Here is a 26,706-nt window from a genome sequence, read left to right on the forward strand (position 1 = left end):
GAAGTACTAAGTTCTCTGCTTGTATTGACTATGTAACCCTCTCAAAAGCCCTATGTGTTAAGTTTCCTATTTAATGAATGGAAAACTGAGTCCTAGAAAGATTAATTGGCTACCTAAGAGCATACAGTTAGAAAGGGTGGATCTGGGATTTCACCAGATGCATATGTGGCTTTGTGAAATCTGACAGTGATGTCAATATCCCGACAGGTAAAGTGAGGTTATAATTTTCTCTTATTTTCTATTCTTTTTCTAAAAATCATGTGCTCAAATCTTACAGGACTGTGTACTCAAGAGGCTAGCTATTATTCTCCACTGCTTTTTAAGCAGCAAAATCTTTTTCATTAAATGACATCTTAAGTAAAAGCTTAATATATACAACATGTCAAACAGGGGTTGCTGTATTAGAGGTGAGGTATGGATGTGCTGGCTGCAGGTGAGGGCAAAGGGCAAAGGGCAAAGCCCGAGTTACCTTCTTCAAGGAAAGTCTGCCACAACTTGAAAACATCTTAGGCCTCAGTTTGAAATGCTTCTCCTACTTTCGAGACTCTTCAGCATCAAAATTTCTCCCAGATAACCTGACAAAACTGTAGAACATCAGACCTGGAATGACTGAAAGACCACCGGGCTCAGTGTTTACCTGAGGTGGGCAAGTGGCTGAGCAGCTCAGGAGTGGGCCCCCTGAGTCTTGTCCCATCTTACTTTGTACTACACTGTTCTTTAGAGAAAGCTTCCTTTTGGAGACCAACCAGGACCCCTTAGAAGCAGAGGTGACAAAGCAAGCTTTCTAAATGATTTGGGGAAAAGGACAAGTCTTCCTTTCACATTTTTGGAAGGAAATACTTTTAATAAGGCAGGGATTCTCCAATGAACTGGTCTAAACCACTGCTTGTGGCCTCATGCCTGGCCTGCTTCACCCACTCAACAGAATCACCTCGTCTCTGAAGGTGGTTGTGTTTGAAACACCTGCTTTACAGAGCAGCTGCTTACAGGGTTCAAAGGGAATCAGAGGTGTCTGTTCAATCAATCTGCCCCCCTGTAAGCTTCATGAGGACAATGACTCTGTCTCCCTGATGCATGTGAACCTAGCACCGGCACGCTGGAGCAGAGCAAGTGCTCAATACTGATCATGTTTGCTTAATTGATAAGCCATTAGTGTGCGCTCTAATAAACTGCTTTAGAAGAATGCTTTAGGAGTTGGAAGTATAGATCTGCCTAACATACACTTAGAAAAAATTAGGCAGATCTTTTAAATGCTTACATTTTAGTAAGGAAAACAATTGATCATTAGGGTGAACGCTGCATCATTATTTTACAATCTACAAAGTAACAGGAAAGTGTACAGATTTGGCAAACCACAGAATTAACCATTGTATCTGACTTACATTACTCATTTGCTCATGGATGAGCAAATGAGCATTCTAATAGAGATGCGTTTGGCTTTTTCACAAACGCTCTGCGCTTCAAAGAGTAGATCAGCTAATTTTGCACTGAAACCCTTAAACTTAATGGGGACAATGTATCTCACCTCAAATCTTCAATCAGATGTGCTGATCAACCCACATGAAGCACATTTATTCTTGGAAAATATTTTCAGTTTTACTATTTACTATTGTAATTCCCATTCATAAAATAGCCAGCATTTGCCATTATATTTTACAGAGACATCTTTAACAACTTTTTACAAGAATGACTGCAATATTTTAGGTTATCAATAACCTGGTGTGGAAAATGCAGCATTCTTAAAAGTTAGTCATGGCACTAGTGCATTAATTACACCTTAGAACAATTAGCCTTAAAGAGATTATACATTTATAAATTGTAAATTATGCCAAGTATTTTGAAATTAGGTACCTGTGAGTTATGACCCTGTGTTTTGAAAGAACAACTTATAACTATATTGCTGATATCTTGATTATAATATTTTATGCCAACATTATGTTAAAATATAATATCCCATTATAAAAGTTCCAGAGACAAGCCACAATATGTAAATATTTCTGTATTTTAATTTACAGAGCTTATTTTTTCATTTGCCCTGATAACTGAATTAACATTGTCAAGGGAAATTCATATGAATCAAAAAATGCAATAAATTAGACCCTTAAAATAATTCATATTTCATGAGTTTCCCATTTTAAGGTCAAAATATTTAGCAAAATCTCACATCTCCTATGGCACTATCTTTTAGGTACAGTTTAAAACTTTGAATATGCTTTGTTTTCAAGTGTTCATGAATAATTTCTTCAATAATAAAAAAATCATATACTTTGAAGAAAGGGCCTATCTCATTCTTCTTGCCTGGCCACATAGTCTCATGGGTACAATTCAATATTTTAATCATTTCTACTATTCCTGAGATAGTGAAACAATTTCTCATCATCATCTCACCATCACAATCTTAATGACAAATCTCAGTTTCTGAGTGTCAGCCAGAGAGCAGATACCAGGAATTGTGCTCTAATCCTCATAACAAAACTTCAAGATCTCTCGGCAAAGAAAAGTCAAACCCAGATTCAAAACCAGAGTTGTGGATTCCAAAGCTGAACCCTTTCTGGCCATGAGGCCTCCTTTAGCCAAGTGCTAATTCAACATTTAGCTTTGTAATATGTCACAGATAGATGATCCATTAAATAGTTTCTAACACCGTTCTGATTCATCTCTTTTACAATATATTGAGAATAATAGCATTTCCACAAAGGTTATTTCAAATGAAAAGACATTTACTATCTTTGTGCTATCATTTACCCTAAAGAGCCTATATTTTTCCAATAATGTAGTTTCCACTCCTGGGAAAGCACAGCTCTTTTATACAAATGGCATGAAATCAGAGGGATGCTGTGCAAATGCTGTGCTTCTCCAAAATGAATTTTTAAGATTGACCCCAAAACTCATCTTCTCCTTTCAATTTACATATCTCTTACAAAACTGCCAAAACCATATCTCAAATTTAAAATGTCTTGGACAAAGGGAAAAAATGCTCTGAAATATCAAATTACATGTACTTCATTTCTTTCACTGTGACGACTCCAAAATATAACCTCAGCTTCAGCTATGATTTCTCTTAAAAATTCTATTAAAATGCAAAGAAATAGTTGGTTGTAGGTGGCAGAGCCTTCTGAGATTCCTCTGGCAGTTTGAAAATATGCCCTTAAATTCTTTGACACTTATTTAAAAATAGAGTCTAATTTCCCTCTCTTTGAATATGAGCCAGATTTACTGGCTCACTTCTAATGACTGTAATATGGTAGAAATGACACCATGTGACTTCCTCAGCTCAGTTAGGAAAGGCCAGACACCTATGCCTGGCTCCCTTCTGCTCTCCTGGTACACTCATCATTGGCTCCATCTACTATGCTGAGAGGAAGCTGAAGAGCCACGTGGAAATCCAACAGCTAGTATCAACCACTAGATGTGTGAGTGGATGAGCCTGCAGATGATCCTCGCCCCGGTCTTTGAGCCATCCCCAAACCATGCGGAGCTATTGCATATTCATAAACAAAATAAATGCTGTCATTTTTTAAGCCACTAAATTTGGGTGGTTGTTCTGTGGAAATAGATAGTCAGAGCAAGCCCATTCAACCATTTGTTTTGGGGTTCCAAATAGAAAGCATCTTGAATAATGTAGATTAAATAGCAGTAAATGCAAATGCAGACACCAAACATATCCTGGAGGAATCTTGGAGAACTTTAGTCTTGCTGCTTTTTATTTTTACATCTCATCAGCAGTACTGACGTTTCATCAGGATCAATGGAGAATTAACAATGGAGTTGATATTTTTTCCCTTTATTAGTTTGGGGAAAAGGTAGATCTCATAATCTGGTGTACCCCTTTTGGAAGCTTTTCATATTATCCTATCCTTTATCACAGGCTCCTCACATTCAGCATGTCCTAAACCAAATATTTTTTCTCCTACCCATTGACTCCTCCCCCTATGATTCTCATCATTATCAATGGAATTTGACTTAGAAATCTATTCCTTTCTCTCCTCCTTCCCTATAGTCAATCATTAAATCTTGTAGATATTATCTCCTATCACTGATCATTTGATATAACTCACCAAATTTCACTAATAGTAATCAAAGTGGTAATATATTTGACAAACTCCAAAGAAAGATAATTTTTTTCTTTTTCTTTTTATATGGGGTCTCGCTCTATCTCTCAGTCTGGAGTGCAGTGGCATGATCTTGGCTCATTGCAACTTCTGCCTCCGGGGTTCAAGCGATTCTCCTGCCTCAGCATCCCAAGAAGCTGGGACTACAGGCATGCACCACCACGCCTGGCTAATGTTTTTCGTACTTTTACTAGAGACAGGGTTTCACTATATTGGCTAGGCTTGTCTCAAATTCCCGACCTCAAGCAATCTGCCAGTCTCAGCCTCCCAAAGTGCTGGATTACAGCTGTGAGCCACCATGCCAAGCCAAAGAAAGATAGATTTTTAAAATGTTTCTAATAATAGAGAAAGTAAAGATGCTATGTTAGAACGCATTATCTGTTCCCCTTCCCGAAACAGCGAATTATTGTTTCGGTTTGTGAAAATATCCAAATGCACAGTACATAGAAAACTGCAGTGACTTCCTTTAATGTGTACTCATAGAAACTCAAGATCAGGAGTGACTTCTCCAAGACCCTACATTCGCCTGCTTCCTTTGCGCCCCTCTCAGGTGCATATTTTCTGTTTTTTTTTTTTCATAACTCTTTTCAGGCGTGGTCCCTCCGTTTATACTTTCAAAGACACTTAGCCAGGTTAATATCCTGTCAGTCTTTTCACACACTAGAAGTTAGCCTGTTCATATACGGGCCAATGGATCAGAAAATCAGGGAAGAATCCAAGGAAATCAAATCACCATGTGTAGTTAATAAACTCGTATTTATTGCTTATCTATCAGCAGATGCTTCTAAAAACATCCATGCCCAGGCCCCACCACAGTCCCATTAAATTAGTGTCTGGGGGAAGGGCTCAGGCCTCAGTATGTCCAGAGCTCTCCTGGTGATGCCAGTGAGCAGCCAGGGCCGAGAACCCCTAGCCAGGGTGTGCCTACTATTATGAAGGTGTTTTCAGAGATACACAGAAAGCACCTCAGATAAATTCTGTAAACATCTCTGTAATTGAAAAAAGTTATAATATGTGAGAGGGAGAACACTAATTCAACTCATTTTTTACTAACTGGACCAATTATTTTACTAAAACAAGTGTATATTGTAGGCTTTGTTGTAAGGTTTCTGTATTGAAAGAATGTAGAGCATCTGTGAGACGGAATGTCTTTTGGGTTTTGGTGGGTGTGGAGTCTAACCTAACCAATATTTTGAGTAAAATGTTAGAGAATGGAGACACTGATCTTTGTTTAAATCTTATTTTCTCCATTCATTGATGTGCTGGAGATAGCAAGCCACAGCTGATGAGGACCTAATATTGCCCTCGTGAGCACAGACCTTCTGCTGTTTTCTACAACAAAGAAAACAGTATCTCTGCATCATTGTTCAGGCTTCCAGAAGAAAAGGTGCAGGAATGAGCTCAGAGAAGCACTACTAGTGAAGCCGGGGTGCCCCACAGCATCCCCCGACAGAGGGGTGAGATGATTTGTGGGTGCTCTACGCTGTGTGACTAAAACATTTGGAGGCTCGCTGTTACCTTGCCTTTCATTCCCTTGTAGGAAACTATAGATTCAAATGGGTTGGTATGGCTGGTTAATTTTAATTTATAACTCTATGTTTATTTAAAAATTGGATAAAATTCATGCTGACTGTATTTTATTATATACAAACATATCCATGCTTACTTCCATTTATCCATACAACAAATTCTACTCATAGTATCTATTTAACTCGTACTATTAGAAATGATGAAATAAAATTGTTACTTAAATTTTATTTAAATCTAATAAGATATATTCAGTATTGTTTAGCTCATAATTGTATAGAAATTAATGTATACATTTATATATTTTTTCTTGAATAATCAAGAGGAAAGACATTCTCTGCTATAATATGAAGTGTCAAAGGTGATTGTTGCACCAGGCACGGTGTGGCTCACACCTGTAATCCCAGCACTTCAGGAGGCCGAGGTGGGCGGATCATTTGAGATCTGGAGTTCGAGACCAGCCTGACGAACATGGTGAAACCCCATCTCTACTAAAAATACAAAAATATTAGCTGGGCGTGGTGGTGCACTCCTGTAATCCCAGCTACTCGGGAGGCTGAGGCAGGAGAATCGCTTGAACCCAGGAGGTGGAGGTTGCAGTGAGCCGAGATCGCACCACTGCACTCCAGCCTGGGCAACAGAGTGAGACTCTGTCTCAAAAAAAAAAAAAAAAATATTTCATATAATGGGCAGCTGCTTTTACCTGGAACGCAATAAATCCTCACATACTTTCTGAAAACTGACTTTGAGATTCTGTCTTAAAAAAAAAAAAGGTGATTGTTGGGGATATAAATAGTCTATTTGTTCCTATAAAAAAAAATCTTTCGTAAATCCCCTGGCATATAGGAAAGGTGGAGGAAATGCTGGTGTACCAGGCCTCATGGCTAACTCTCCCATTTCCTCAGGGTGCTCCACTGCCAAGACTCTCTTGGAGAGCCATGAGCGCAATGCTGACTCCCGTTCTGCCCTCGCTGGCCCCCGTGCCAGATCTCCATGAGGCTTCTGGTTGTTCCCATTGGCAGTTCTGATGTGGGAAGTTGCTTATTTCCTAGCAGGTACTACCAGCATGGTGCTGAAACAATAATATAAATCAAAGTGCCTTCTAATGACGTTGTATGAAAAGATCAGTCTGGGCTAAGGATCAAAATAAAATTATCATTACATTTAATGATTGAGACCATATTTACTAGTATTTTAATTATTTAGTTTCTTTATTAGTAGTAATATTTAATATTTTACAATATTTATTTATGATACTATCATGTTCTCTCAATGACCAAAAAGCACTCTCATTGTGTTTAAATGTGAATAATCAAAATTTAACATAAAATTAAATAGTAAAGCTAGGTGTTGTAGGAACAGAAACAGCAGAATTACTTTTTGTTGGCATGATATAAAGAATTAGTTTTTATTAGTATACGTGTATATGTGTATTTGTGTGTGTATAATTTCATTCTTTAATAAACTCCAAATAAAATTTTCAGTAATTCCAGATTTTCTTTGATTTTAATTTCTAGTAATTTTAAGTTATTTATACATAACTGAAGGGAAGATTTAATTTCTAAAATAATAATTCTCAGAATCCACGTTTATTTGCAGATTCTGAGCAGAAAACTGCTTTCACTTGATAGGCATTTTTAGCTAAACTCTGGAAGTGCAAAGGAAACTCAAAGGAAGACATTTGTTTTTGTACAAGGTTTAATATATTTCTGATGAGAGAAACAACCCCAACATCTATTAATAGAACAGTGCCTTCTGCCAGGAGCAGCACCTGTCACCTAGGTTCTATTCGATATATACTAGTTGAATGAGTCGATGACTAAATGATGGTAACTACTCACTTCCTTTAGCAGAGAGCAGGGAGTACCTGACTGTGTCAAGACACGCTTGGAGTTATGAGACTGGGTTCTCAGCATGGCTTCTCTTGACCAGTGCCTGGACTTTGGGCAAATTCCTTCAACGCTCTAAACCTCAGACTCCTGGCCGGGCGCGGTGGCTCACGCTTGTAATCCCAGCACTTTGGGAGGCCGAGGAGGGCGGATCACGAGGTCAGGAGATCGAGACCATCCTGGCTAACACGGTGAAACCCCGTCTCTACTAAAAATACAAAAAAAAAAAAAAAAAAAAAAGAAATTCGCCGAGTTTGGTGGCGGGCGCCTGTAGTCTCAGACACCTGAGAGGCTGAGGCAGGAGAATGGCGTGAACCCGGGAGGCGGAGCTTGCGGTGAGCAGAGATCGCGCCGCTACACTCCAGCCTGGGCGACAGAGGGAGACTCCATCTCAGAAAAAAATAAAATAAAATAAAAAATAAACCTCAGATTCCTTATACGGAATATGGAAAGCCAATCTGCATCAGGGCTAATTTAATACACACCAGCTTTGCCCTTACACCGTGTTTTATTCCAACATGGAGGAAAAAAAAGCCCTTATAACCCACGATACATTAGTCTTTACTTAGCAATTACCACCCTAATGAAAAGAATCAGCAACACTTTTTACAATGCCCTGAGGTGGTGTTGGTGAGAATTTTTCTTTTAGACTACTACCACAAAAACAACTTTTTGACTCAGAGATGTAGTGGTTTTAGAATTTAAGATTTGACTGCCATGCAGTTGATTATCAAATGTACTTACTATATTTAAACACAATCTCAAATTCCGTTTTGTTTTGTTTTGTTTTGTTTTGAGACCGAGTCTCATTCTGTGGCCCAGGCTGGAGGAGTGCAGTGGTGCTATCTTGGCTCACAGCAACCTCCATCTCCCAGGTTCAAGCAATTCTCCTGCCTCAGCCTCCCAAGTAGCTGGGATTACAGGCGTGAGCCACCATGTCCGGTCCACAATCCCAAATTCTTACTTGGGATATTATATTCAAAGAAATATAAAGTGGCCGAGCGCGGTGGCTCACGCCTGTAATCCCAGCACTCTGGGAGGCTGAGGTGGGCCAATCATGAGGTCAGGAGTTCGAGACCATCCTGACCAACGTGGTGAAACTCCATCTCTACTAAAAATACAAAAATTATCCGGGCGTGGTGACACATGCCTGTAATCCCAGCTACTCAGGAGGCTGAGGCAGGAGAATCACTTGAACTGGGAGGCAGAGGTTGCAGTGAGCCTCGACTGTGCCACTGCACCCCAGCCTGGGCGACAGAGCGAGACTGCATCTCAAAAAAAACAAAAAAAAAAAAAGAAAGAAGAAATATAAAGTGATACATTGTTAAGTAATATTTCCATTATAGTTTCTGTCTGCAACTACATGAAGCACTCTGTGCTCTTGCAGTAATGGCATCTAAATCCAGCAAACAGAGTCGCATCTTCTATTACCACCATTTCCCCGATGTATTCTTCCAGGGAATGGAGGCACAAGTCAGCTTCATGCCTGGCTGCATATGGAAGAAAGCAATTTTCATAAATCCTCAGGTCCATACAATGGGAAAAGCTAATTTAGTTTCTGAGGTAAATTAATATTTTTTGTCTCACACTTTTTTCTATTTTCTTTTGTTTTTATAATTATCATACAGTAAAATTGACCTTTTTGTGGTGCACATTTCTATAAATTCTAAGACATATATATATAACGATCACCACAATAAGATACATTTCTATCACCCTAAAAAAATTCCCACATGCTGCCTCTTTATCAAAGCCTTCCTTATGCCACCAAGCACTGGCAATCACTGATCTATTTTCTATCCCTATAGTTTTATCTTTCGAGAATGTCATATAATGGAATCAATACAGTATGAACTTTTTGAATGACTTTGTTCACTCACCATAACGCCACTGAGTTTTATCCAAGTTGTTGCATGAGTCGATAGTTTCAAGAAAATGTCTACTATTTTCCTGCCAAAGGACAGGTTTCCTTGGGCACATCCTAGACTCAAAGAAATCATTAAAAAATTCAATATTTTGTTATCTTTATGTCAACTAGATTACCAGACAGAATTTTCTTTGTTGAAGGAATTTCTATTCTTTGTTTCTTAAAGTAACTAATTTTGGCTAAAAAAAAAAAAAAAAAAAAATCTGCTCCTGGATTTCACAGGATGAAATCTGGCTTAAATGCACTAAATCGCCTTGTGACTACTTAGTTCTCATGACTTCTAAGAGCAAAAGACATTTTCCCTACTGCATGCAGCCAACTCTACAAATATTAAAATCTAGAACCTAATGTAGTGGAATAAATTCATATGAAAACTACAGAATGCACTGAACTTTCAGCTAATGCAGAGTCCAAATAAGAATTCCCTCTTTAATGTCATAATACAAAATGTTCACATCAGTTTTCATTTATTCTTATGTCTTACAAATATGATTATATTTGTTTAGGAATAAAAATTTGTTTCTTAAGGAATTCATCTATTTTTGTTGTAGTTCCCATTGGAAAACACATTTTTTTTTGTTAGAATAGTATAATCCCAATAAGTGATCTGTATTCATGAAGGCTAAGAATAGAAACAAGTAATGGTAGCTCAGAGGCTCAGGTTGGAACATAATGGCTATGCCTCCTGAGAAGAGGGAAGGTCTAATATTACATTAGACCACATGTGGCATATTTATATTTGCTAAGGGATATATTTGTTTTAACAATTTGTTTAACATCTGTTTTAACAATTTGGTCCCTGGAAACTACCTTACAGCATGGTTCTTGAAAATGTTACTTCAAATTAAAGTTAAATGTTAAATAGTATATATATGGAGAAAGAGAGATTCTTTTCTCAGAAAAATACCCTTCAAACTAATTTTAATGCGAAGACCAAATTTTAACCAAAAAAATTATCTTCAGTTTTCCATTTATTTGGCATATATGGCAGACAAAAAAACCATCAATTTATTTTTCTAAAGACAGGTATGTTATATATGTCATGTGTATCGTATGTTAAGTTGATTTTAATAAGTCTGTGTAAAGAAATTTATTGAGATAAGCATTTGGTGAGCATGTGTTCCTTCTTAACTGGTCACTTTCTGTTGGTAAGCGGGTATCTAACTGCAAATGACAAGTTTACTATGCAAGGCACCAACCTCACTTGGGAGCTTGTTTGAAATGCAGACTTCCCTACTTACACCTACGTTGACTTCGAATCTGCATTTAACATGATCATAAGGATCTTGCACATTAAAATTTGAGAAGCACTGCCCTAAAACATCTTAAGAATAAAACTGGAACATTTTCACTGCAAATGTGCTATTTACATTAGCATGACTACTGTGGAAAAAAATCCACTAAGCTTGAATTTTGAACTAGTTGAACGCAGATTGTGATAATGTAAGACTGTTTTGAGAAATGCAAGCACTAACTATCCCTTAGCAAATATAAAGATGCCACATGTGGTCTAACGTAATATTAGACCTTCCCTCTTCTCAGGAGGCAGAGCCATTATGTTCCAACCTGAGCCTCTGAGCTACCATTACTTGTTTCTATTCTTAGCCTTCATGAATACAGGTCACTTATTGGGATTATACAATTCTAACAAAAAAATGTGTTTTCCAATGGGAACTACAACAAAAATAGATGAATTCCTTAAGAAACAAATTTTTATTCCTAAACAAATATAATCATATTTGTAAGACATAAGAATAAATGAAAAAAATTAGTAATTAGGTAAAGAGTACATTTATTTTCAAATTCTGTAGTTCCCCTCAAGATACCACTATTGACGTGGTTGCAAAGCATTATTTGCAATTGTTACGTCAAAGTCGTGTTGTGTCTAAAGAAAGACTACCTGACACTTGTTTCCAAATTGTTCCACTTATACAATTTGTGCTTTTCCTAGTGTTGAAGGCTTTCCAGCCAGAATGATTCCATCTTGAGTGAAGGCTAAGAAAATAAGGCTGGGACTTGCTGGGCTGCATTCCCAGAAAGTTAGGCATTCCTAGCCTCTAGATGTTTACTGCTAAGAGAACAGATTGATAATGTTTACTAAACAGGCCCAGACTTGGGATTGTCTTGATATCCTGATATCTTGAGAACAGAAGCATTCCTAATTTTGCTTTAAAGATAATAATATCGATCCTTGCAAAACATAAGAAAATTAATCCTTTATCACAAACCCTTGTAGGATAGCACATCTTCCCATGATCTTTATTTATCCTATATATAAACAAGCGTTGTACCTAGGGTGGACGCGTTCCTCTTCTTCCTTTTGGGAACTCCCGGCTCTGTCTATGGAGTAGCTGTTCTTTCGCCACTTTACTTTCTTAATAAATTTGCTTTTGCTTTGCACCGTGGACTGGCCCTGAATTCTTTCTTTCACAAGATCCAAGAACCCTCTCTTGGAGTCTGTATAGGGACCCCTTTCCTGTAACACTAGCAAGGAAGTCCCTTCCAGAGAGCTCTCTCTGGTTTAGCAGCACACTTATATTGGTGCAGGATGGGAACATTCCATAAAGACATATTCACATTTGTTCAAAGTCTTCTGCATCAACTACCCCCAGACTTTGATGTATTCCGCCTTTAAAATCACGCTATATCCCAGTCACTTTTTGTTGCCTTCCCTTCCAATCCAGTTGAGGAATCCCTCCGGGAAAGTAAAATCTGTCTACTTGTGCTCTCCGTCCACCTCCTGGCATCTCCTGTCAATTATTTCCCTACTCTCTTGTTCTTTCAATCATTCCCATCCTACTGGAACTTTCCTATCAACGTTTCAAGTTGTTATCTAAATGTCACTTATCTGAAAACAAATAAATCGCCTTTCATGACTCTATTTCAAACTTTTTTTTTTTTTTTTTTTGAGACGGTCGGAGTCTTGCTCAGTCACCCAGGCTGGAGTGCAGTGGTGTGATCTTGGCTTACTGCAAGCTCCGCCTCCTGGGTTCAGGCCATTCTCCTGCCTCAGCCTCCCGAGTAGCTGGGACTACAGGCACCTGCCACCACGCCCGGCTAATTTTATTTTATTTTTTTTGTATTTTTAGTAGAGACGGGGTTTCACCATGTTAGTCAGGATGGTCTCAATCTCCTGACCTCGTGATCCACCCACCTCGGCTTCCCAAAGTGCTGGGATTACAGTCGTGAGCCACTGCACCCAGCCGACCCTATTTCAATCTTTTTAGCTTTCACTGAATGTTTCTCTACCTGTCCGTGAATGAATGGTCTCCATTTATTTTCCATTTGTCTTTCACATATTCCAACTTAACATTTATTTCCACAACTGACATTTATTTGATAAAGGTCCTTTGAATACATTTTAGCTCTAATATGCCTACTCTGTCTTTAATGTGTGACAATTTCACTAATGGAAATACAGTCACGTGTGCCCTGTAAATCTCCCAAGTTGTCTCAATTCTCCAAAGAATTACATCATGTCTGTCCACACCCACCAAACACAAAACTGAAAAGTGACCAGTTCAGCTTCAGGCTAGTGTTTTTTCATTCCACCAAAGCCACATTATATTTAATTAATGAAACTAATGCCTATGAAGTTAACAGTAAAGGAATATAACACATATACCTGAATATACCTCTATTCAAAATTATTTTCCAAGAATGAATAAATGTTCACATTTTATTAGAGAAAATGAAACAATCATAATATCTGAGATTTATTTCAAAACTTTTTTTTACTGACACATGTTCTTGTCCACACACCAATGGAAACAGACATGTGTAGCATTATTTAGATGATCAACTGCATGAATTCTTCATATATTAGTCATTGACCATAGACCTACAAAGAGAGTATTTCTCATCCTTGATATAAATTACAGTTTTCATCATTGAATTTACTTACTCAACAGTTTTTAGACACATATGCTTGTGGACTTATATGGAATTCCTGAGGTTGAACTTGCTGTGTGATAAATCTTCTAGCTTTAAATACAGAGTCTGTTTAAACAGGGTGAGTTGTAAAATATCTGACAAGGAAATGGATTTTATGTGGAAAATGCACATTTTCTCACAGGCAGGGCCCATGAAACTCATGGTTTGAATATTTTCAGATGGCAGAGCCTTTGACAAGTAAAAGAAACAAGACTATTGTAAACACTGAGCTTATTCGAAAAGCATTTTTTAAAAATTTCCAAGCTTATCAGATTATGTCTATATAAAACTCACATTTTTGTGAATTTCCAAGTATGTATTTGGCTCATTCATTGTTTCTATTTGTCCACAGATGTACACATTTTTATAATGATTACAACAAAATAATTTAAACCATCCAGTAGGTGAAGCATTCCCTTTTTCCCAAGACGGGTGGATAAAATTGAATCAAAATTTAATTCCATGTCTGAAGGAAGTTTAACACCCTCCTCGGAAGTCTTGAAGCCTCCCAGGTACGACTGAGTAAAGCAGATTGCTCTCCACATTGTAGGTGGACCTCATATCGTTCCTTGAAGGCCTGAATGGAATGAAAGTTTGAGTAATAAATAATTGTTTCTCTATGATAGTCTTTGAACAGGATATCAGTGTCCTTCTGCCTTTGGACTCAGACTGGGACTGGAACTTACACCATCAGCTCTCCTGGTATTCAGGCCTTTGGAATTGGGGTGGACCTACGTTACCAACTTCCCTGGGTCTCTAGCTTGCCAACTGCAAATTTTGGACTCCTCAGTCTCTGTAATCACATAAACCAATTTCTTACAATAAATGTACCTATGTGTCCACATATCCATCTAAGCATCTAGTGGGTTCTGGGTGTTTTCCTTTTGGAAGGTACGTGACTAATACAGATTAGTACTGAGATTAGCGTGATTTAGTACTAACAGTGGTTCTAGAGAAACAAAATTTTAAGAATAAATTTCCTGAATTTGTTCTGAAGTTTCCAGAATTGGCTTTCTAATCTGATTAGAATTAAAGATGCTAGTGGTTCTGTTTCCAGTGGTAAAGAAAGCACTCACAGTACCTGGCGAGATTTGGCAATAGAAATATGCAAAATATCACCCTTGGATAGTCCTAATCAACTACTTATAAAAAGCATGGGTATGGTTGCATTCCAACCTGGGCAACAGGAACAAAACTCCATCTCCAAAAATAAGTAAATAAATAAAGTACACTTCTTGTAAGCAAAATACAACCAACTTTAAAAAAAAATCCAATCTGACAACCTGTCTTCTAAATCAATTTAAATGTAATGTAATTCCTAATATGGTTGAGTCTCTTATCTTGCTATTGTTTTCTACTCATCCCATCTGTCCTTTATTCTCTTTTACATCTTTTTCTGTCTTCTTTTGGATTTACCCAATACATTTTTATGATTCCATTTGATCTCCTTTGTTAGTTAATAGCTGTAATCTTTTGGTTTGTTATCTTAGTGGTGGCTCCAGGGTTTACAGTGTACATCTTTAACGGATCACGGCCGACCTTCAGGTGACAGTAGATCACATCATGTACAGTTTAAGAATCTGAGAATAGTAAACTTCCCCCCTTTTAGTCTTTAAGCTCTTATTGTCATCCATTTTACTTTTACATATATTATAAACTGCATATTACTTTATTTTCTAAACAATTATCTTTTAGAGAAGTTTAAATAATAGTAAAGTATATATCCATGTTGTTACTATTTCTGGTATAGATACACGATGTTACTATTTCTGGTGTAGACCATTTCTTTGTGTGGATCCAGATTTCCATCTGGTATTGTTACGAGATCCTTGGGGTATTACTTCATCAGCCAAAAGCCTCTATGGCCAGTGGCGCCTTTGCCCGAGTTTTGCTCTGGATCTCTAGTCTTGTTCCACCCACTCAGCCTGGCAGGTTGTGCTCAGTTCCCACTATGAGCCTGGATCGATTGTCTGCCAAGGGTGAGCCAGGCACGGAGGAGCAAGGGGTGTGTGAGCAAGCATGGGGTCCAGCCACTGCACACAGCCAGGCATGCCGGCTGAGGGGGTATAGGCGATGGGCAGGCAGCTTTAGGCACTGGCATGGGTGCCAGCTGCATGCAAGGCTGCAGCTAGACCAGGCATACCATAAGCAGCTTCCACGGCTGACACCAGGGAATGTGGTGGTGCCCAGAACCTTGGAGATGCCAGGAACCCACAGAGCCCTAAACAGGGTGTCACAGCCCTGGCTCCGAGTTCCTAGGTCTGGGCTCCCTGAAGAGCCACAGCTCTTCTCTTCTCTCCTCTCATTGCTTGCAATGTGACAAACAAGGGGCATGTTTCAGCGCTGTTTGTGTTATAGCTATTTTAGCTCCGCCATTCAGCAGGCCTCCAGTTCTTGTCCTGTGACCAGGAAGAATGATATATGCAGACAAGTGGAAGGTGAACAAGATGAAGAGGAGCTTTACTGAGAGATAAGACAGCTCAGAGGAGACCCGCAGTGGGTAGCTCCTCTCCATAGCCAGGGTGTCCTGTTGAGTGCTGAGCTCTCAGCAGAGAGGGCAGCTCCTCTCTGCAGGCAGGTCATCCCATTGTCTCTTCAGCTCTCAGCAGACAGGGTAGCTCCTCCCTGAAGACTGGCAGCCCACCCCCCAGGCTTCAGCCCCACCCCAGCTTGCAGGTGGGGCTTCAGTGGGAACCTGCTCCCTTCTACCCAAAAGCCTGTTTGCCTCCTGGCATTGTTCATGGCACCCAGGTTATTCATGCCAAGGAGTACCTGCAGGCCAGTGCCAAGCTGTCCTCAGCCCCACTTCAGCCTCCTTCCCATGCTTGTCAGCCTCCACAGTCCAAAGGGGGCCAAGGGGCTGGCATGTCAGCCAGCCGGGGCTGCTGGGATGCAGGCAGCAGTGTCCTGAGGCTGCACACAGCAGCAGGGCCATGGGGCTGGCCCAGGAAACCATTCTTCTCTCCTAGGTCCCAGGGCCTGTGACAGCAAGGGCTGCTGCAAACATCTCTGAAATGCCTCCAAGGCTTTTCCCCACAATTGTCTTGGCTATTAGCACTGGCCTCCACTTTATGCAAATTTCTGGAGACTTCATGAATTTTCCCCCTGAAAATCAGCTTTTCTCTTTGACAACTTGGCCAGGCTGCAAATGTTCCAAACTTTTGAGCTCTGCTTGTCATTTAAATATAAGCTCCGACTTGAGGTCATTTCCTTGGTCACACATGAGAGCACAGGCTGTTTGATGCAGACAGGATCCCTCTTGTGCTATGGTGCCTAGAAGTTCATTCCACCAGATATGCACTAAATCATCACCCTCAAGTTCAAAGTTTCACAGATCTCAAGGGCAAGGTCGCCCTGCAGCCACGTTCTTTGCTACAGCAAAACAAAAGTAACCGTGGCTCCTGTTCCCAGTAAGTTCCTCATTTTCATCTGAGACCTTGTAAGCCTGGCCTTCCCTGGCCTTCCCTGGCCTTCCTTCTGTCAGCATTTTAATCAAAACTATTTAACAAGTCTCTACAATGGTCCCAACTTTCCCTCATCTTCCTGTCTTTTTTCAAGCTCTCCAAACTCGCCAACCTCTGGCTGTTACCCACTTCTGAACCTGCTTTACATTTTCAGCTATCTTTGTTGCAGCCTGGCGCTCCTGCCTTTCACCCGTAACCCCAAACACAATCCCCCACAACTCTCCCCACCCCCCCAATACCCTCCAACTCTCCCCATCCCCCCCCATCCAACCTCCACTCTCCACCAGGGGAAACTTCAAGAAGGCTTCAGATATTTGCGTTACAAAGAAGCCCAGTGCTAACAGCCAAAACAGTGGGGAAAAGTCATTGAAGATATTTCATAGCTCCACTTTGCAGTACTTATTTTCTGTGTGGTCATAACGAAAAGGGGATTCATTGGCTCATGGGTCTTCAGGCTGTAAAGAAAGCATGGTGGCTTCTGCTTCTGGGAAGACTCAGAAAGCCTCCCAATCATACCAGAAGGAAAGCAGCAATGAAATGTTTCATATGGCAGGAGTAGGAGCAAGACTCACGGAGGAAAGAGGTGCCACCGCCTGTTATACAACCAGATCTCATGAGAACTCACTATCACTAAGTCAGCATCAAGAAGATGGTGCTTACCCACTGGTGAAGGATCCACCCCCCAACACACCTCCACCCCCTACTGTTTCCAGACAGAAGCCTGCTGCAGAGGCAGAGCCTCTTGGAAATCCTGTTCTGTGGCAGTGCAGAAGGAAAACAAGGGCTTTGAGTCGCTCTGCAGGAGGCCACCATCCTCTAGACCCCAGATTCGTAGACCTACCAACAGTTCACACCCTCAGTATGGAAAAGCCATAGGCGCTCAATACCAGCCCAGCCCATAAAGGCAGCCATGGGGGCTAAAGCCTGCAAAGCCACAGGTGCACTGCCCTGGTAGAGGCTTTCCATGAGACTCTGCCTCTGCAGCAGGCTACTGTCCCTTCCTACTACCCACCACCCTCCCAAAACCCTACAGCCGGCCTACTGTTCCCCACCCCACCCGCCCCTTTTTCCTTCCACCCCCACACCTCTCATCCATGATTAAATAATCTCCCACCAGGCCCCACCTCCAACATTTGGGATTACAATTCCAAGTGAGTTTTTCTAGAGGCACACAGCCAAATCATATTATGCTGACGTTGACCCCCCCAAATCCCATGTCCTTCTCACACAGTAAAATACAATCACAACTGTTCAAAAGTTTCCAAAAGCCTTAACTCGTTCCCGCATTAACTCAAATGTGAAAAGTTAAAAGTCTCATCTGAGACAAGGCCCTTCTGCCTATGAGTCCCTGAAATTAAAAGCACACTCCTTTCTTTCAAGGAACAATGATGGTACAGGTATTGGGTAAGTTTTCTCAATCCAAAGGGAAGAAATTTCCAAGAAAAATAACACAAGTGGGACCACAGGCACAATGGACATCCAAAACCCAGCAGGTCAGTGCTCATTCAGTCTCACGGCTCCAAAATTATGAAGAGAACTCACCATCAGAAGGACAGCATTAAGGAGATGGCGTTTAACCATTTGTGAAGGATCCACCTCCACCCCTGCCTTTCACCCGTAACCCCACCACAATCCCCCCAACTGTCCCCATCCCCCGAAAACCCCCCAACTCTCCCCACCCTCCAATACCCTCCAACTCTCCCCATCCCCCCCATCCAACCTCCACTCTCCACCATGATTAAATCACCTTCCACCAGCCCCCACCTTTAACATTCCCCATTAAAATTCCACATGAGTTTTGGGGGAGGCACAGAGCCAAATCATATTATTCTGACCCTGGTCCCCCAAATCTCATGTCTTTCTCACATTGCAAAATATGATGCCTTCCCTGCAGTCCCCCAAATCTTAACTCATTCCAGCATTTACTCAGGTATCCAAAGCCCGAAGTCTTATCTGAGACAAGTCTACAGTCCCTTCTGCCCATGAGTCTCTGCATTATAAGGCAACTTCTCTACTTCCAAGGTATAATGATTGTACAGGCAATGGGTAAGCCTTCTCAGCCAAAAGAAAAAAAAAAAACTGCTAGAAAGAAGCACAAAACACAGACGGGATTCATAGGATACATAAATGTCCAAAACCCAGCAGGCCAGTCACTCAATCCTACAGCTCCAGAATCATCCTTTTTGAATCCCTGTCCCACATCCATGGTACAGGGGTGTGAGGGCTGGGCTCCCAAGGTCTTGGGCCAATCTGCACCTGTGGCTTTGCAGTGTTCAGCCCCTGCAGCTGCCCTCATGCACACGGCTGGTGTTGTGTGCCTCGTAGCTTTTCCACACTGAGGGTGCAAGCTGCTTGTGGGTCTATGAATCTGGGGTTTGGAGAATGATGCCTCCCTGTGGTGGGGGCTTCAACCCTATATGTCCCTTCTTTGCTCCCCTAGTAGAGGTTTCCCAGGAGGCCCTGCCTCTTGGAGAAGCTTCTTTCCTAGACATCCAGGCTTTTCTGTGCATCTTCTGGAGTCTACACAGAGGCTCCCAAGCCTCTAGTCTCTTACTCTGTACACCTGCTGGCTTAACACTATATGGAAACAATCAAGGCTTGGAGCCACCTCTGAAGCAGTAACCCAAGCTGTACCTGTGCATCTTTCAGCCATGGCTGGAGCTGGAACTACAGGGATGCAGCCAGCAGTGTCCTGAGGATTCACACAGCAATGGGGCCATGGAGCTTGCCCAGGAAACCATTCTTCTCTGCCAGGCCCTAGGGCCTGTGACAGCAAGGGCTGCTGCAGAGGACCATGAAATGCCTTCGAGGCCTCTTTCCCATTGTCTTGGCTATTTGCACTGGGCTTCTTTTTATGCAGATACTCTAAGCCTTCTTCAATTTTCCCCTGGAAAACCAGCTTTTCTTTTGAACCACTTGGCCAGGCTGCAGATTTTCCAAACTTTAGTTCTCCACTTCTCATTTCAATAGAAGTTCCAACTTGAAGTCATTTCTTAGGTCACGCATAAGAACACAGGCTATTCAATGCAGACAGGACACCTCGCTAGGCTGCCTAGATGTTCATTCCACCAGGTACATCCTAAATCATCACCCCCAAATTCATAGTTTCATAGATGTCCAGGGCAGGGTCCCCATGCAGCCACGTTCTTTGCTAAGGCCAATCAAATGTAACCATGGCTCCTGTTCACAGGAAATTCCTAATTTTCATCTGAGACCCTTTAAGTCTGGACTTCAGTGTTTATCCTTCTGTCAGCCTTCTGATCGCAAGAATTTAACAGTTCTCCGCAGCGGTCAAATTTTCCTCATCTTGCTGTCTTCCAAGCTTTCCCAACTCTCCTGACCTCTGTCTTTTACCCACTTCTGAACCTGGTTCTACATTGTCAGCTATCTTTATCACAACCTGGCAGTGTGGTAAAAGAAGAAAAGTCCACTTTCAGGGGGAAAATTCATGAAGGCTCCAGATAGTTGCATGCAAAGAAGCTGAGTGCTGGTTGCCAAGAAAAGGGGAAAGGGCCTTGAAGGCACTTCATAGCTCCACTTCATAGCACTAATTTTCTGTATGATCATAAAGAAAAGAGGTTTAATTGTCTCATGGTTGAGCAGGCTGTAAAGGAGGCAGAGCGGCTTCTGCTTCTGGGACGTCTCAGGGAGCCTCACAACCATACCAGAAGGCCAAGGGGCAAGGAGATGTTTCATATGGCTGGAGTAGAAGCAAGACTGAGAGAGGAAAGAGGTGCCACACCTTGTTATATAACCAGATCTCATAAGAACTCACTGTTACTAGGTCAGCATCAAGAAGATGGTGCTTAACCATTGGTGAAGGATCTGCCTCCCACCCCCACCTCCCACTGTTTCCAGGCAGCAGCCTGCTGCAGACGCAGAGTTCTTGGGAAACCTCTACTAGGGCAGTGCAGAAGGAAAATATGGACTTGGAGCCCCCACACAGGGCTACCACCCTCCAGACCCCAGATTCAGAGACCCACCAACAGCTTGCACCCTCAGTGTGGAAAAGCTACAGGCACTAAACACTAGTCCAGTCCATGAGAGCAGCCATGGGGGCTCAAACCTGCAAAGCCACAGGTGCACTGCCCTAGTAATGGTTTTACATGAGGCTCTGCCTCTGCAGCATGCTACTCCCCCTTCCTACTACCCACGACCCTCCCACCACCCTACAGCCAGCCTACTCATTCCCACCCTACCCACCCCTTTTCCCATCCACACCCACCCCTGCCCATCCATGATTAAATCACTTCCTCCCTCTCCCTCATCTTTCTGTCATGTTCTAATCCCTCCAAACCCTCCCAGTCTTTGTTTGCTACCCACTACTGAGCCTGCTTCTACTTTTTCAGGTATCTCTATAGCAGGTTGGCTATGTAGCAATAACACAAAACCCCATTTAAGGGGAAAAATTCAAGAAGACTTCAGAAATTTGCATATAAAGAAACCCTGTGCTAATAGCCAAGACAAAGGGAAAAAGGCCTTGAAGACATTTCACAGCTCTCTCTGCAGTTCTAATTTTCTCTATTATTGTAAATGAAAGAGGTTTAATTGAATCATGGTTTTGCAAGCTGTGAAGGAAGCATAGTGTCTTCCATTTCTGGGAGGAATCAAGAAGCCTCCTAATTATACCAAAAGCCAAGACAATGAGATATCTCCTAAGGCAGGAGTAGGAGGAAGACAGAGTGAGGAAAGAGGTTCCACAGCCTTTTAAACAACCAGATCTCATGAGAACTCACTCGCTATCAGGAGGACAGCATCAAGGTGATGGTCCTTTATCATTCTTGGAGAACCTACCCACACCCTTTTATAACTAAATCTTTTTCCACCTATGCCCCACCTCCAACATTAGGGAGTATAATTCCACATGGGTTTTGATACAGACACAGAGACAAACCATATTATTCTGTCCCTGATCCCATGAATATCATGTCCTTCTCACATTGCAAAATACAATCATGCCTTGCCAGAATGAGTCTTAACTCATTTCAGCATTAACTCAAACTTACAAAGTCCAAAATCTCATCTGAGTCAAGGCTACAGTCTCTTTTTCCTATGAGCCTCTGAAATAAAAATCAAGTTCACAGCTTCTAATGTATAATGATGGTACAGGCATTGTGTAAGCTTTCCATATTCAAAAGGAAGACATTTTCCAGAAAGCTTCTTATTTCTATCTGAGACCTCCTCAGCCTGGCCTTCACTATCCATGTTTGTGCCAGGATTTTTATCACAACCATTTAACCAGTCTCTAAGATAGTCCAAAAATTTTCTCATCTGTCTTCTTTTGAGCTCTCCAAACTCTTCCAACCTCTGCCCATTACCTAGTTCCAAAGCTGCTTCCACATTTTCAGGTATCTTTATAGCAATGCTGCAATTGTCATTTGCCATTTTCTGTTTGATTCATTTTGAAAAAGAGGTTTAATTGGCTCATGGTTCTGCAGGGTGGACAGGAAGCACAGGGCTTCTGATTCTGGGAGGCCTCAGAAATCTTTCAATCTTTGTACAAGGCAAAGAAAGAGTGAGTTGTCTCACATGGCAAGAGGAAAACACGCAGAGTAGGGAGGTGACATAGAGTTTTCAGTGGCCAGATCTCACGAGAAGTCACTCATGATTGTGAGGATGGTACAAGGGGATGGTGCTGAACCATTCATGAGAAATTTGCCTTCATAAATCAATTGCCTTATACCAGGATCCACCTTCCACATTAGGAAATATAATTAAATATGAGATTTGGTGGGGACACATATTCGAATTGCATCATCAGTCTTTGAGTATAAAGACATGCACAGCAGGCTTTATCCAGCCAACTTATTTGGGACTCTTTATAGGGTTTGTGGTCTACAGCATATACACTAAAATATTCATACTTCAAAAAGCAGTAAAGTGGTATTATCATTCTTCCAAAAGTTACAATGGTAGTTTAGGCATTCATGGCATGATTTAGTTCATGTTTGCTACTGTTTCTATTCTGTCAACATATTAACTGTTTCCTACACAATTCTGTATTCAGCTGGATTTCAGTTGAGCACAAAACCATCCTTGTGCTACCACGGATAGCTGGCACTAGCTCCTTGCTGGTGTTATTATTCTGTGTAGAAAGTATCCTTGAACTGGAAACAGTCCACAATCAAATATCTAGTCATTCAACACTATCAATTCCTGGATGATTTTTGAAAAAATAGTACCTCTTGTTGCAAGAAATGCTGCATCTGTGATTTCATGTCTCTCATTCAAATTGGATGGAAGTGGTGAATTTCCACTGAAGTGGTGAAAGAATTCCTGTTCCTGTGATTCTGATGTCATCAGCCTCTGCATCTCTATCTTCCCTTCTGCCACATGTTGCCTGCCCTCCGCGACTTTGGTAAGAACTTGCTTGTGTATGTGGATGATGTTCAGGATGTTGGTCTGGTGTCCCTGAGACAGCACTAACAGGTCCATGACTGGGTCCAGGTTCTGCCTGGGATGATTGGCAAAGAGCTCACTGACAGTGTTGAAGGCATCTGTGGTGAAGTGGATGGGCTGGTCCAGCTCCAAGGCCTGGCTGAGGCTGAAGGACTGGCAGCCTTCTGATGCTCTTTCTTAAAGCCTGTCACCATCAACTGCTTGCATGTCAACTCATTGGCTGTGAAGCTGATTCGAGTGTCCTGTTGTTCATCTTCTTGGTGAATCATTTGAAGCTGTCAATCTTGCTCTCCCACTCCTAAAGTTTGAGTGTCACCCTGGAGGTGGGCTCACAGCCAGGGAGAATCTGGCACTCACCATCTCATCCTTCTCAGCCTTCCTCTTGCCCTGTCTCTAGGCTGTCTCTTCAGTGCTGGTGTGGCACATCAGGAAGTGATGGAAGATGTGGCACTGTGCCTGTACCCAGAAGCTGGCCGTGTGGTTCATCCACCAGATTGGGCCCTTTCTGCACTTGAACATAGAATCCTCCTCAAGAGGGCCTGTGGTCTGCCTCTTGGCACCCAAGAAGCCCACAGTGCTGTAGGAGCCCTGATGCATGGATTGGAGCCCCAGAGGCAGCGCAAACCCTGCTCCTGAGCCTGCTGCTCATTTCCTCTATGTGGCTCCATTTGCAGCACAGTTGTTGAACTGAGGCTTGTGCATGCCAGGCAAGGCCAAGTTGGCTCAAAGAGCAACCAGCCACCTCTGCAAGGGTGTGCCAGGAGCAGGTGGACCAGCCACCAACCTCACTTGCTGCCAGTCAGGGTAAATCAGTTATTCTGCCCTGGAGGTAGGGTCCCAGTGCCATCTGCTTTTCCTCAGGCCTCCACTCCATCAGCTGTCAGGTGGTGGTCACTCGGGGTGTGGGAACCTGGCCATCCCTGTTTCCTTGAGTGGGTGAGGTTGGTGGCTGGTCCACCTGCTCCTGGCACACCCTTGCAGAGGTGGCTGGTTGCTCTTTGAGCCAGCTTGGACTTACTTGGCATGCACAGGCCCCGGGTACTGACAAGCTGCTCCGAGTGAGCTTGTCTTGTCTTGGGCCAAATTCTAAGTCTGGCCAGGGCCACAGAAGGCTGAGTCCCCTGGGTGGTAATCCTGGCTGCTGCAGGGAGGCCCATGGTGCTCCTCCCCTCCCAGGGCTCAGGATGAGGTTCAACTGGGACAGGACCCTTTAGGTATGGGACTTGTGCCCCAGGAGGGGGCCTCTGTCACACAGGTTGGGTAAGATGTATGGCATGCTGCTGGCTTCCAGGGCTGTTGGGATGACACATTCACCCTTCCCTCCAGGGACCTCAAAATGACCAGCTTCCCCTTTGAGAATGACTTCTCAAGGCCTAGGAGCCATCTGGGGCTGCAGGGCAGCTGGCTTCATGCTGCCCTGGCTTCTTCCATGTTGTGCTGGTCACTACCCACCAAGGGGGGTCAGATGCAGGCACCATGCAGGGCAGTTGTCTCTGGACCTGCGTCTTGGTTATCATGGAGCTGGACTGGGCCTGGGTGAGAGGGCCTGATGGGGTTGTCCTGGGTAATCACGGGGGTGATCAGAAAAGATGCAGAATGGAATTGCTGCGAGGATGAACGAGATGACTGTCAGCACAGAATAGGCATCCGGTGAGTGTTCAGGGATTACCCTCAGTAGCTGCCCAGAGGCCAAAACCACCCACCTGATAGCGACTGTCCCCAAGCTAGGAGGAAGAGAAGAGAGCAGGTCCCACTCACTTGAGTCTGATCAGTCAGCTGTGTTGAGATGTGCCTCTCACCTAGAAAACGGTCCTTCACGCAGAACCACTCAGACACCACAGTGTGTCTCTAACTGCTCCACAACACAGAGGCAATGGGGGCTCAACAACAGTGACATTGTGGGGTGACACAACCCACCACAATGGGAGCCTGCATGGGTCAACAGGGCCCAGAGTCAGTGTCCTCTATCCCCTGAACTGACATGTGTGGATGCAGTGTGTTTGTGCATGCGTGTGTGCCTGTGTGTGTGTGTGCACATATGTGTGTGTGTGTTTCTCTTGCTTCTCTGGCCAGGCCTAGCTTCTCCACTCACAGGTGCACCCAGGTCATCACTGAGGGCTCATGGCCAGCATTAGAGCTTCTACAGGTGCTCCCCAATCTCTGCCTTCCCCACCCATGGTGGTCCTGGGGATGCAGAGAGGAGGGGCACCAGGCACAGCAGAGAGGGCTGGCACCCCCTCTAGGTGGAACACAAGTCATGTGTAAAGTTGTAGGTCTGCCAAGTGGTGCTGGATTCAACACATCTTCTCACCTTCTCTTTCCAGCCACCCTCCAAGGTGCCCTGACTCACCTTCCCTGCAGATGGAGGCAAGGAGACTCCACAGACAAACCCCCTGCCTGAGGTCACACAGTGGCCAGCTGGCCAGGTTCCTACTGACCAGCCACCCAGGACCAGTTTCCCACTGATGAGGCCTCTAATGACCACTTCTCCATTTACCAGTTCCCACTGACCAAGTCCCCACTGACCATGTCTTCCTAACCAGGCTCACACTTAATAGGCCTCATAGGCCAGACCTCACTGACCAATTTCCCACTGACCTGGTCCCCACTGACCAGGTTCCCACTGACAAGACCACAGTTGACCAGGTCGCTGCTCACCTGACCCCCACTGAACAATTTTCCATGGATCAGTCCCCAGCTGACCGAGCCCCCTCTGACCAGGCCCTCACTGACGAGGCTCCAAGCCACTAAGGCCCCACACTGACCAGGCCCCTAGTATACTGTATAGGCCCCACCAACCAGTTTTTCATTGTTTATGTTCCAACCCATCAGGCCTCACTAAGAAGACCATCACTGACCAGGTCCCCATGAACTGGGCTTCCAATGACTAGGTCACCAGGTCCCCACTGATGAGGCCTTTACTGAGGAGGCCACCACTAACCAGGTCCCAACTGACTAGGTCCTGATGACCAGGTCATCTCTGAGCATGGTCCACTGACCAGGCCCCTGAGCAGCATGCTCAAAGTCTCATTACAATGCCCCCCTCAGCCCACAGACCCTCCCTCCCTGTATTTGTGTCCAGAGGTCAGGCCCTGGGGTTTTTTTTTGGGACATGGCTTTTCCTCCAAGACAGAGGGAGAGACAGCTGGCCTCAGGCTCCAGGTTCCCAGCTCCACACTCACCCCAAAAGCCCTCTGGGCCAATCTCAAAGGAGACAGTGAGGTGGCCTGGCACTGCCTGGACATGCCATGTAGCCTATTCCTGAGTGTCAGAGTGGGAGGAAGACAGGGACATTTGGCAGATGAGACATCTTGTGCTGTTGGGCATCCCAGGGCCCTACCCACAGAGTCCCGATCTACAGACACAGCACAGAGGCTACAGGAAGACTAATGCAGAACCCTTGAGGCTGAGCCAGGGACCACATGAGGACTGTGCCCAGACAGCCAGAAGGCCCT

At 43.1% G+C, this 26,706-nt stretch overlaps 1 pseudogene; it reads right to left on the bottom strand.

Moving 5' to 3' along the window:
• Window positions 1–11,268: 11,268 nt before the first annotated feature.
• LOC101140056 (ankyrin repeat domain-containing protein 18B-like) overlaps window positions 11,269–26,706 on the bottom strand; it is a 33,884-nt pseudogene continuing 18,446 nt past the window's right edge.

The sequence above is a fragment of the Gorilla gorilla genome, chromosome 13, assembly GCF_029281585.2.
Source record: "Gorilla gorilla gorilla isolate KB3781 chromosome 13, NHGRI_mGorGor1-v2.1_pri, whole genome shotgun sequence".
NCBI classification, from domain to species: Eukaryota; Metazoa; Chordata; class Mammalia; order Primates; family Hominidae; genus Gorilla; species Gorilla gorilla.